The following is an 11531-nucleotide window of genomic DNA, read 5'->3' as shown; positions in this document are numbered from 1 at the left end:
AAGACCAAGAACAAAACACCAGATGCCAAGGACCTTCACGTTACACAGAGAGAGGCTAAGCTGCCTATGTGGTTTTGAAACTGGCAGGTCAGCCTTAGCCCATCACCCAACTCTAGGGTATAAAACATTTGAAGTTAAAGGGACAGAAGAGTTTTCTCTAGAAAGTGTTTCTAATTGGGGGTGGGGAGACAGAATTTCTCCTGCATCTCAATCTACAGCAAGAGGCTCTAAGAAGACCACACAGAGAATTTATTTGTCCCCGAAAGGAGACAACTTCATCTGGAAGGAGAAATCTACCATAAATCTCTCCTCCCCTGTTGGCTTTCCAGGCTAAAATAATATTATGTTTTAGTATTGCCATGCTGATATTTAAACTGGACAGCAAATGTTAATTATGTATCTTGGGGCTAAAAGTGACTAGTGGACTTTTTAATTATCAAAAAGTGTCTGCAAAGTTAGGACCCTGCCCAAAATTTCAGCCAAAAAGCAAGGAAAAACTAATCCACAGATTTTGTCTAAAGGGACAGTGAGAAAAAAAATAATGTAGTTTGCTACTTGCACCCAATGGAGAACCGCTCTTTCAATACCCTGGTTACTCTATTATTAGTACCATAAAAACCAATACTAGATAAACAGAAACAATGTTTCCAAAGCAAAAGTCTGGTTTCAAAGATAAAGGTTCGAAGAGAGAGGTGAAACAGGTGAGTCAGCTTTCCTAAATTACCTGCTGTTATCCTAAATCCAAACCCTAAAAGGCATCCTAATCCATTGTCTGACAGCTGCTAATCAGCCAGATGTAGGCGAGGCTTCCCATCATGAATTGGGCCTAATTCAATTTTTCTGTGAGAAACTATAGAGGTTTAGAGCTGTAGAAAACTTCTTCCCCACAATCAAGTACTAATCCAGCATATGGCATAAGAAGATAGAAGAGCAGCCTCTGCACCCCTCGCAGAAATACCCAATGAGAATGGAGGTATTAGTCAGACTAGTTATGAAAGGAAAAGCTGAGAGCAGAAGTCTAGGCAGACCCAGCACACAGGTCCTGGGGATGTGGACACGGGATCAAGGTCACAGGTTGTTGGCTGTAGATACAGTCACACATGGGTAGCTGAGAAAAGGGGAGATCGATATATGGGTTGGAAAAAAGAAATGGAAAAGATCCAATTTGACCAAGGTGTCCAATTACCATATGTGTCAGGATGACTTCTAATACATATCTGCATCCCAAACCTTTGTAGGAAGCTCAACGCCATAGATATCTTCTTTCTTTCTCTATCTTCTAATTCCAGCACCACTCCCAATCACTCTTATAGCCATCCAAAAGTCTAAGACTTTTAAAAATAGTCATAGTCTTAACATCCTTAAAATGCTTCCATGGCCTTCACAGCCTTTAGATGATGCCAGGGCTCCTTGGCTGGCCTCCAAGGTCTCTCGTAAACTGGCTCCTACTTACCTCATCTCTCACTGACTCCCATTCCACACCTCACAATCCAGCCAGATGGAACTGCTCAGTTTCCAAACACTTCTTACCTTTGAGCCTTAGCATTTTCTACTCTACAGAGTTTTCCAAGCTGGCTGATGATAAGAATAGCCTGAAATGCTTTTTTTTTTTTTAATAAAATTTTTTTATGCAAAAATCCTCAATAAAATACTGGCAAACCGAATCCAGCAGCACATCAAAAAGCTTATCCATCATGGTTAAGTTGGCTTCATCCCTGGGATGCAAGGCTGGTTCAACATACGCAAATCAATAAATGTAATCCAGCATATAAACAGAACGAAAGACAAAAACCACATGATTATCTCAATAGATGCAGAAAAGGCCTTTGACAAAATTCAACAGCCTTTCATGCTAAAAACTCTCAATAAATTAGGTACTGATGGGACGTATCTCAAAATAATAAGAGCTATTTATGACAAACCCACAGCCAATATCATACTGAATGGGCAAAAACTGGAAGCATTCCCTTTGAAAACTGGCACAAGACAGGGATGCCCTCTCTCACCACTCCTATTCAACATAGTGTTGGAAGTTCTGGCCAGGACAATCAGGCAGGAGAAAGAAATAAAATGTATTCAATTAGAAAAAGAGGAAGTCAAATTGTCCCTGTTTGCAGATGACATGATTGTATATTTAGAAAACCCCATCGTCTCAGCCCCAAGTCTCCTTAAGCGATAAGCAACTTCAGCAAAGTCTCAGGATACAAAATCAATGTGCAAAAATCACAAGCATTCTTATACACCAATAACAGACAAACAGAGAGCCAAATCATGGGTGAATTCCCATTCACAATTGCTTCAAAGAGAATAAACTACCTAGGAATCCAACTTAGAAGGGATGTGCAGGACCTCTTCAAAGAGAACGGAAATGCTTTTTAAAATGCAAATTCCCAGGTTCTACTATAGACCTACAATTCAGAATCAACAGGGAAGGGATTCAAGAATCTGTGTTTTTAACAAGCTCTCCAGGTAAAACTTATCATCTGGCAACTATAGTGTAATTCTATGAGGCAAGGACTCTGTCTGCCTTTTTCATAGTGTTATATCCATAATCCATGATAAGTGCTATTCCCTTTGTGTACAAGGCCTGTCCTCCTCCAATATTTTACCTGGCTGAATGCTGTTTTGTTTAAACAGCACCCAGTACAGTTTGTGTAACGTAATAGACAGTCTACTTATATTGAATAGCTAATTAATAAGAAAATAAGTGAGTGCAAAAAATGAGTGGCACAGGAAATTTGGGGAAATGAGATGTGAGGTTACAAGTGGCAGGCAACAGTTGGATGAATGTATCCCACATTGTGGACATCTGGGAGACCCAATTATAGGGATGGGGATTGCAATGGCCTGAATTTTTATGTCCCCTCGAAATTCGTATGTCGAAATCCTAATCCCAAAGGTGATGGTATTAGGACCTAGAGCCTTTGGGAGGTGATTAGGTCATGAGGGTGGAGCCCAGAGAGATCCCTTGTCCCTTCCACCATGGGAGAACACACCAAGAAAACTGCTATCTATGAACAAAGGAGCAGCCCCTCTCCAGACACTGAATCTGCCAGCACTTTGATCTTGGACTTCCCGGCCCCCAGAACTGTGGGAAAGAAACATCTGTTGTTTATAAGCCACCCAGTTTATGATATTTTATTTTAGCATCCTGATAAGATAAAATTTCTGGGTTCAGAAACAATACAGCCAACCCTAGGGAATGGGCTACCAGATAAATGTCTGGTCACTAGAATAAGGACACAATGCAGAAATCTTGCCATTAAGAAAATGGGGAAGAGGATAGAGAATTTGTTTTCTGGAGAAATAATTACGGGGCAGAGATTCAGCCACAGCAAGGTTTAGAAACAATGTAAGAACCCAATAACTTGGAAGAGCGTTGCTGAAATTTGAGAGGTACTAGTCACAAGATGTTCCTAATGATGAATTACTGAGGTCCCCTCAGAAGGCAGAACTGGGGTTGGGCTGGCACATAGTCACATCTACAGGAGAGTGCTGTAACCCACCTCTAAAGATTAGGAGGAGATGCAGGGTTCAAGAGCCTGGCAATCACTTCTATCGTCCACTCTTCTCCTTCCTCAGGTACAAGAGAGATCATCAAATTTATTGAATTGTTCCTGTATTATTATCAACTAAGAAAGTAATTTTCTGGAGTTGTAAGTTATAGAAGAAAAGATAAATATTGATTTAGTAATACTTGAAAGTATGTGGAGACATAAATCTTAAAGTTCAGGAAAATCTGAAAGCTGGACAAATAGAGAAACAAGAAAGAAATCAAGAAGACTTCAGGCTATGCTCTTTAGATATCAGACCCACCTGGTGAAGCTGGACATGCTTGTTAATTTTCCATAGCTACATTTATTTATGTAATTAAAAATTTATCCATAAAGCCTCATTGGTGGTGAGAAGACAAGAAATAAGAAAGCCAGGGTATATTTGAAGTTTTGTGAAGCTCTCAAACTCTCCCCTTCATCTGTCCCAGATAGAAGTGGAGGGGCTTGGAGACTCAGAAAGAAAGAAAACTATGAAACTTACAAGATGTAACCACTTTTCCATTCATGTTTAAACCATGTGTATTTCAGCAGAAATGTAGCCCATGTAATACTGATTCATTTTCGCTGTAATCATCAAACTACTCTTTTCCAGGAGGAATTTAATGTCCACAAAGAGTTTTCAGCCTTTTCAGAAAGATTTTTAATCCACTCTCCTCATAAAAACAGGAAGCTACATTTGCCAATTGTCAACGGACTCAATCATGAAAAGTTCAGATTCTCTTCAAATTTTCAAGGCCATAAATTTCAGTAGATTTTCATTGTGGTAATTAGGTTCCCTAACCCCACAAAGAAAGGACAGTGTTTGCTCAGATGGGCGAGTCGGTTTCCCACAGGGGTTACCAGAGCTGACCTCACCCAGCAGGTAGGGTTCCTGGTCATCGTACACTGTCCCCCTGTCCTTCACTTTTCCATGGTAATCTTGCTCCTTCTTTCTTCCTCTCCTGATTTTATTCTCTCCCTTTCCACATTTATTTCCACAATGAAGAATATTTGATATTTTATTTATATCAGGCTCTATTCTACTCAACATGGTTATCAATGACTTGGATGAGGGATTACAGGCAGCTCAGATGCTTATAAAGTATGAGATAAAGTGTGAGATATTAAAATAAAAGGACAGGATAATCTTTTAAATGACAGAGATGGCTGGTTCTAATAACATACTGAGTTTTAATGAAAAATAAAAGTGTTTTTCTTAGGTATAAAATATCTGTATGTAGATATATAAACACACAGGAAAGAGTGCAATTTTTTAGGAGGTCACAGTTTAAGAGGAACTTCAGCAAACTAACGTGTTTCCAGTGCAGGAAAATCTAGATGGGAATGAATCTAAATGGCTTAATGTTATAGGAATTGGGATGATTTAGCCTGAAAATGAGAAGACTTTAAGGGCATAAGACCACTCTTCAAATAAATTAGAAGGCTAGTGAACAACTGCCAATACATTTTATAGTCAGATTTATATGGACACCACTGAACTAGATGGTTCCCAAAATCTTTTCTAGATATGAGATTCTGTGTTCTTCTCCACCACGGGCTATTCCAACCTTCTCCTTCAGAGCACCTCCACCAGTCTAGAAATGTACAAATACTAACAACTGGTTTGGAATGCCCCAATATAAAATTTTCAATGTCAAAGATGGTTCTGGCTTTCACATCAACTTTTTGATAGTTTTGTTTTGTTTTCTCAGACTCTTCTAAAAGGTCTGCCTGACTACACAGAAGTTATTTTCTATAAGACTAAAACATATAAAGAAATTCATGCCTAAACTTGAAGCATCTCATCAATTTGTAATCAAGTCTCTTTTGCATAGACATGTTGCTCAAGTCTTTTAAAAAACGTCCACAAGCAATTTCTTCTCTCCTTTCAGGATTTTTAACCACTGGAATGAGCAGCAAGAAATGGGAAATGAATTCAATGATGGGAGAAAATAACGGTCATGGTTTCTTATGACATTTAAGAAAATGGGAAAGTAGGATAAACTCATCTAAGTAACTATTCTAAAGGTTGAGTATTTGGCCCCTTTCTTGTCCAACATAACCATTAACAGTTGTGACCCAAGGAGTTCCAGGACATAAGGCTGAGCATTTGAATGACAAGCTAGGAGGGTGCCTGGTGGTGAGCACTCACTGTGTGCATGTGTGCCATCCAAAATGTTTCATATGGGAAAACTAAGACAAGAAAGTTAATTAACTTTACAAGATAGAAGGAAAAAAAAAGTCCATTTTCACTTCAGTTTACCACTGTGAGAATTGAAAAGATTCCATTTCCAAGAAAACTATTAATTTCTACAGTGTCAGCATGCTTTTTATAAACTGCATTTTTATGATACCATGCTTGGTGTTGGAAACATTTTATACTCCAGAGGAAAGTCTGAGTTTTTGCAAAGTGGAGGAACAGTATCATATTTAAACCATTTGATCTATTTTTAAAAACACTGTAGTTAAGCCTACAGAATGTCTTTTAAAGTATTTTAAATAGAGCCTTTTACAAGACATCTCAAACGGGTAATATTCTGCTCCGTCTCTCCTTTGTCTTGCTTTCTGCACATTCTGTGTGTTCCAAGAATGTGCGCTGTCCACAGAGTCAGATTGCTGGATGTCCAGTCCACAACCCACATATCGATAGAGACTCCTCAAGCTCCAGCATGAATTAATCCGCTGCCTACCACATCCTCTTTTGGAAGAAGAAGAGCGATCAATGTGATTAAATAATGGGAAAGAGTTTTTGCAAGAAAAGGTTAAAGGAACTGGAGGTGTTTCACCTACAGAAGAGAAACAGTGATTTGTACACAGCTCTTCAGTCACTGAAGATTTCTTTTCTAAAGGCAGTAAATAATTATGTTCCACGTCCACAGAGAATCAACAACAACAACAAAAAAACTGTGTTTAAGTTATATCCAGAGAGTTTACCATTGAGCAAAAAAAGGTATTTTCAAGGTTTGAGTGATAAAGCAGTAAAATGATCTCTTCTAGGAGGTTATAGAGCCTGTCCTGCTAAAGAGCTTCCATAAGAGAAGAGTTGCCCCCACGTCTTGAATGGTGTAAATAAAGAAGGTCTGTGACTAAAATGCAGCAGTGGGACCTTGTGGCCCAATAACCCAAGACAGAGATGAATATATCCTGTTATAAAGGCCTGTAAGAAAAGTATTCTTGGAATTTGCCTTGGTAGTACATTCTAGTACTTAGCAACCTTCCCTATCAGGGAATTCCTTTTCCTAGGCTCAAAGCTCATGTGTTACATTCAGATCTTTCTCTATGAGAGTGAGGATGTATAACACACCCTTGAGTGGCCCTTGTAGATGCGTTGCCAGCTTCCACCTCAGTATGGTAGTGGTCTATCTAGGCTATTGTCTAATGTGCCCATCACAGGGCCATAAATAGAAGAGCCCTTCATAGAGCACATACGTGATTCTTCTGACCATGAGGAAAAGAGTCACATGTGCTCTTGGCTGACCTCAAAAGAGATGTAGCATCAAATTCAACTGACCTCAAGTACATTTTTAGTAACTCTTATTTCCACAGCTCTAGGCTAAGTGCTGGCCAGAAACATAAAAATTGTAAGTCATATTGTCAGCCTCAAGTTGCTAAAACATTTGGGGTAAAAATGAGACATATGCATATTAAAGAGATAAGAGTGAAACAGCTTTTGTTAAACGACATTGTGACAGGATGAAAAAGTACTGAAGAAATCAAAGACGACAGGGACATCTGCAGAGTAGAGTAGCTGGGAAAGGCTTCATGGAGGAGATGGGACCAAGTTTGGAAATTTGAATACCTGTCTTGCTTAATTTTTCATCTAAGTGACTTCCCAGACTTCTCTTTGTCCTCTGTAAAGTACATTGACCGATACCCGCAAGCAGCTGATCACTTTTAGTTTGTAGTGACTTGCTTCTAAAAGTGAACATTTTTATACCAGCTGAATTTGTTTTTACAGTTTAGTAAAATATTATATAAATGGATGAAACAGTAAAAAAAAATTCCTAGAAAAGCTAACTTATATACCTTGAAAATCGCTGATATATATGAGTTGCTTAAAAATATTCTCCCATGTAGGTATTGGTGAAATAACTGTAAAGAAAGGTAACTGTTAATAAAATTAGAAGATTTCTAGACACAGATTGCTTCATGAGTATTTTTCTGTTCTTAGTCCACTTTAAAGAAATCCAATTGGAAATCATAAGCTATGTAAAGAAGACAACATGAGCTCTAATCCCTGAACTGATACTCAGAAAACATAAATTAGCCTTGATCATACATTTTTAAGTTATTCTATGCTCAGTTATATGTTTTTACAATAAAATGAAATATTAAAATATATGCTACCATTTTTAATGATTCTCTGCTTTAAGTGACTTAATTAACCTGTCAACTACTTATTCGATAGCATAAGCACGGTTAATAGGGCTTTTGTTGACAAAACTAACCTAAGAAGCACTGGACCAGAGGGACAAGGACGTGGTTTCTAGTTTTGCCTTCTCATTGGAACTTGGTCAAGACAATTCCTTGCCTGGCTGGCTCCAGTTTTATACTCCATAAAGTAACTGTGGTAAATTAGGTCTCTCTACAGAACACCTCCCCGCCCACCGTCCACACCAAGCCTTGGCATTCTGCAAATCAATGATACCAGCTTTCATAAGCCCTTGGTGCATTGCAAACCTATAACACAGACTTGTTAACTAACAATCATTTGCACTTTTTACTGTTCTGACATAGCACATTTTTAAATGTTCCAGTCTTCCAGTGCCCCTAGAACTGATCTTATTTCTCCTTATGACTGCTTTTTTCTCAGAGAAAGTGTAGTATTTAAATTTTGATCTCCACTGGGTTTGAAGCAGAATAGAGAGCAAGGTGTGTGAGAAAAAGACACTTCCCACAAGTGAAAAAATATGAGAGACAGTTACTATGGGGGATTAACTTTAGGCAAAAACAAATCCTTGAGGCTTTTGGCCTGTACCTCAAGAAGAGATCTGAGAAATATGCTAAGTCGTTTTTATATAAACCAGGATGCATCCTTCCCAACAAAGAAGCGCTGCTACATCCTTAGCTGGGGAGAAAAAAAAAAAAAAAAAAGGACTGCAAAATGCAAATAAATTGAGGAGGATACCAAATGAGGTATGATTTCATGTACTGGATCGTGGAAATAAGTGGGAGATTAGTGGAAAAACTGTCGAAATCTGAATAAATATTGTAGTCTAATTAATAGTAATGTACTAAGGTTAATTTTTTAGTTTTGACAAATATATCATGGTTATGTGGGATGTTAAAGTGAGGAGAAGCTGGGTATAGAATATACAGGAATTCTCTGTACTAACTTTGCAATTTTTCTGTAAATCTAAAGTTATTCTAAAATAAAACATTCATACTCCAAAAAATTAGAGGTGCAAAAGATGACAGAGACTTACAGAGAGTGAGAGTTTCAGGGAGAGAGAGAGAGAGAGAGTGCAAAAAGGGGGTATTAGGTGAAGAAGGGAAGGACACAGACAGCCAGAGAAGTGGGACTATATTATAGAGAATTTTAGCTCATGGTTGGTTTCTATTTACTTCCTTTGCAGTCTTGTTAGTCTGTGCCTTTAAGGAAGTTGGATACAAGTATTCAACCATTTTCTGCTAAAATGGTGCACTGTAATAAAAGCACCTCCTCCTCAACCCACTTACTGCTACATCAAACACTACAAGGATGGGAAGAGAAATTCTGCAATTTATACTTTATTTGCATAAAAACAAGATTTAGTAATGAAGAGTATCCCATGCTGTTACCTTGCCCAAGTTGTCACCCAGGAAAATTATTTTTCCAGCAAAACTGGAAATCCCCCTGAGTCACCCCATTCCCTTGCTCTGATATTGGGTTTCCTCTGAAAAGTGCCTTGTGGCATGATTGTGCTACCCTTGGGTTTAGAGATTACCACAGCAACCCAGGGAAGGAAATGTTTGCCCATCCTTCTACTGACAAGGACCAGAATCCTGTAAAATCCAACTTTTTTTGCTATCCTTTAATTGGGATGACTCCCTTCCAGGGGACCTAGATTACTCATAGGCCCAAAATACATTCCTGTAAGTTATCAAAGCCCAATTTGGAGAAGAAAATATTTGCCAAAGCCTACATAGTGGCATGGCTATCAGCCCAGAAAGGCAATGACCAAGTAGCTCACACATGGAGAAATTAAAGAATATATATTTTCCACTGAAAAGCAGAGAGATATTCACAGATGGGTTTTCCATGGGTCTTTTGCAGATGTGGAGTAATACATGTTCATGGTCTTTTCAGTTGCCTTTCCCCTTTCTATCTAAGCTTCTCCTTCCATCTAGCGCCAGTGGAGCCAAAGTGATAGAAGGAGGAAAGAAAGGAGAAGGTTATCTAAGAAAACACAATCTTAGGTGCCTCTAGAGGAAATACGGCTACTTTGTGAACTCTTTTTCCTCTTTATGCTCCAGAATCCTATTCCTAGTTATATCATGCATTCTGTACTATTGGTTCAATTGAATCAAATAGCATTACATAAAAATAGAACTTTAGTGCTAGAGTTTGCCATCTCATCCAATTCTTTTATTATTTGGACATATAGCCACAAAAATAAAATAAGAAAGATAAGTGCATATCAAAGCAGTTGGTGGGGGCAGGACTGCTCCTCTCATTTATGGCCGTTATCATCCACAAAAAAATATTAAACATGGACCGTAGCTGCATGGAGCCTGGGAAAATGAGTCAAGGACCGGACCAACTGCTGTATGGTGAGAGCTGACAAGCAGACATGTCAGCGTTTACCTGGGGTAAGACAGCCAAAAGCAGGCAAGATATACAATACCATATACTTGAGTGAGCCACAGCCAGTCTATATTTTAAAATATTGATTTAAATTCCAACCTCAGAACATTCACTTCTAAGGAACAGAGAAAGCTTATGCAGTTCAAATTCCAATTTGAAATATAAATAAGGACTTTTACAACTCTTATGGTGGTACATGAACTGTAAAACAAATTCTCTTTAGCCGCACTCTATGTGTATATCTTTTGCATAAAAGTTTCTTCATTGGAAATCTTTTAAGTGATTAATGGTGCAGAACGATCATATGTCATCAGGCCTCAGAGAGTCATGAGAGGAGAAGGGGACTAAAAGACAGAAAAAGAAAAACTTCTGTCTTTCCAATGCTTTCAGAATGGTGCTCCTCCTTAGGGAAAGTTGCCTGTAACTTCAAGTAAGGCTTCTGTGGCAGCAGGCATACAGAGGTAAGTACACCTACTTTAGGGGGCTCACCTAGGACAGCTTAATGAGTTACTGATCTCCTAAAAGCATCTAGAGGCCCAACTACTTTGTGGGAGTGGAGGAGGGAAATAGGTAGGGCTAATCCCATCCCTAAGGACAAAATAAAATAAAAGGTGATCACTCAGCCACAGAGAGTAGAGGAAACTACTCTATTGCCTGTGTGGGTGAAGTCCAAACATTGCAGGCTGGAAGTAGATCCCAAAATACAATATATTCCTTTCTCCATTCAAAGACATCTGAAAGAAAAATAATGCAGTCCTCAAATTTTATCCCTCTCAGAAAATAGCCCTCTACATGAGGAGCATTGTTGTTCAAAAAATGCCCTTGAGATCCATGCCTCATAAGTAACACCACCTTATAATGAGGTATTGTTTGCCCCTTTGTTTCTAACTCCCCTCAAATGGTATCAAAGATCATCCTGCCTCAGACTGGATTCCATTCAATATTAAGACATCATACTGAGGTTTTGGCATTTATTTAAGAGCCAAAGGACAAAACAGCTAGCTGTCAGTAGCATTTTTTATGTTCTATCATTTATAACCAGAAAGCAACTATTTTGACCACTTTATGATATGCAGCCACTAAAAGCCATATATTCAACTAGAAAAGCTTAAGTAATCACTGAACCTTGCTTAAAATCCAGAGAGAAAAGCTGCTTCATTTAAATATTGGTAAATGCTTAGCATAAGCTAGGGGTCAGCAAACTATAACCC

This window comes from Pan paniscus, chromosome 1, assembly GCF_029289425.2.
Source record: "Pan paniscus chromosome 1, NHGRI_mPanPan1-v2.0_pri, whole genome shotgun sequence".
Lineage (NCBI taxonomy): Eukaryota > Metazoa > Chordata > Mammalia > Primates > Hominidae > Pan > Pan paniscus.
Note: the sequence above shows the minus strand (reverse complement) of the source record.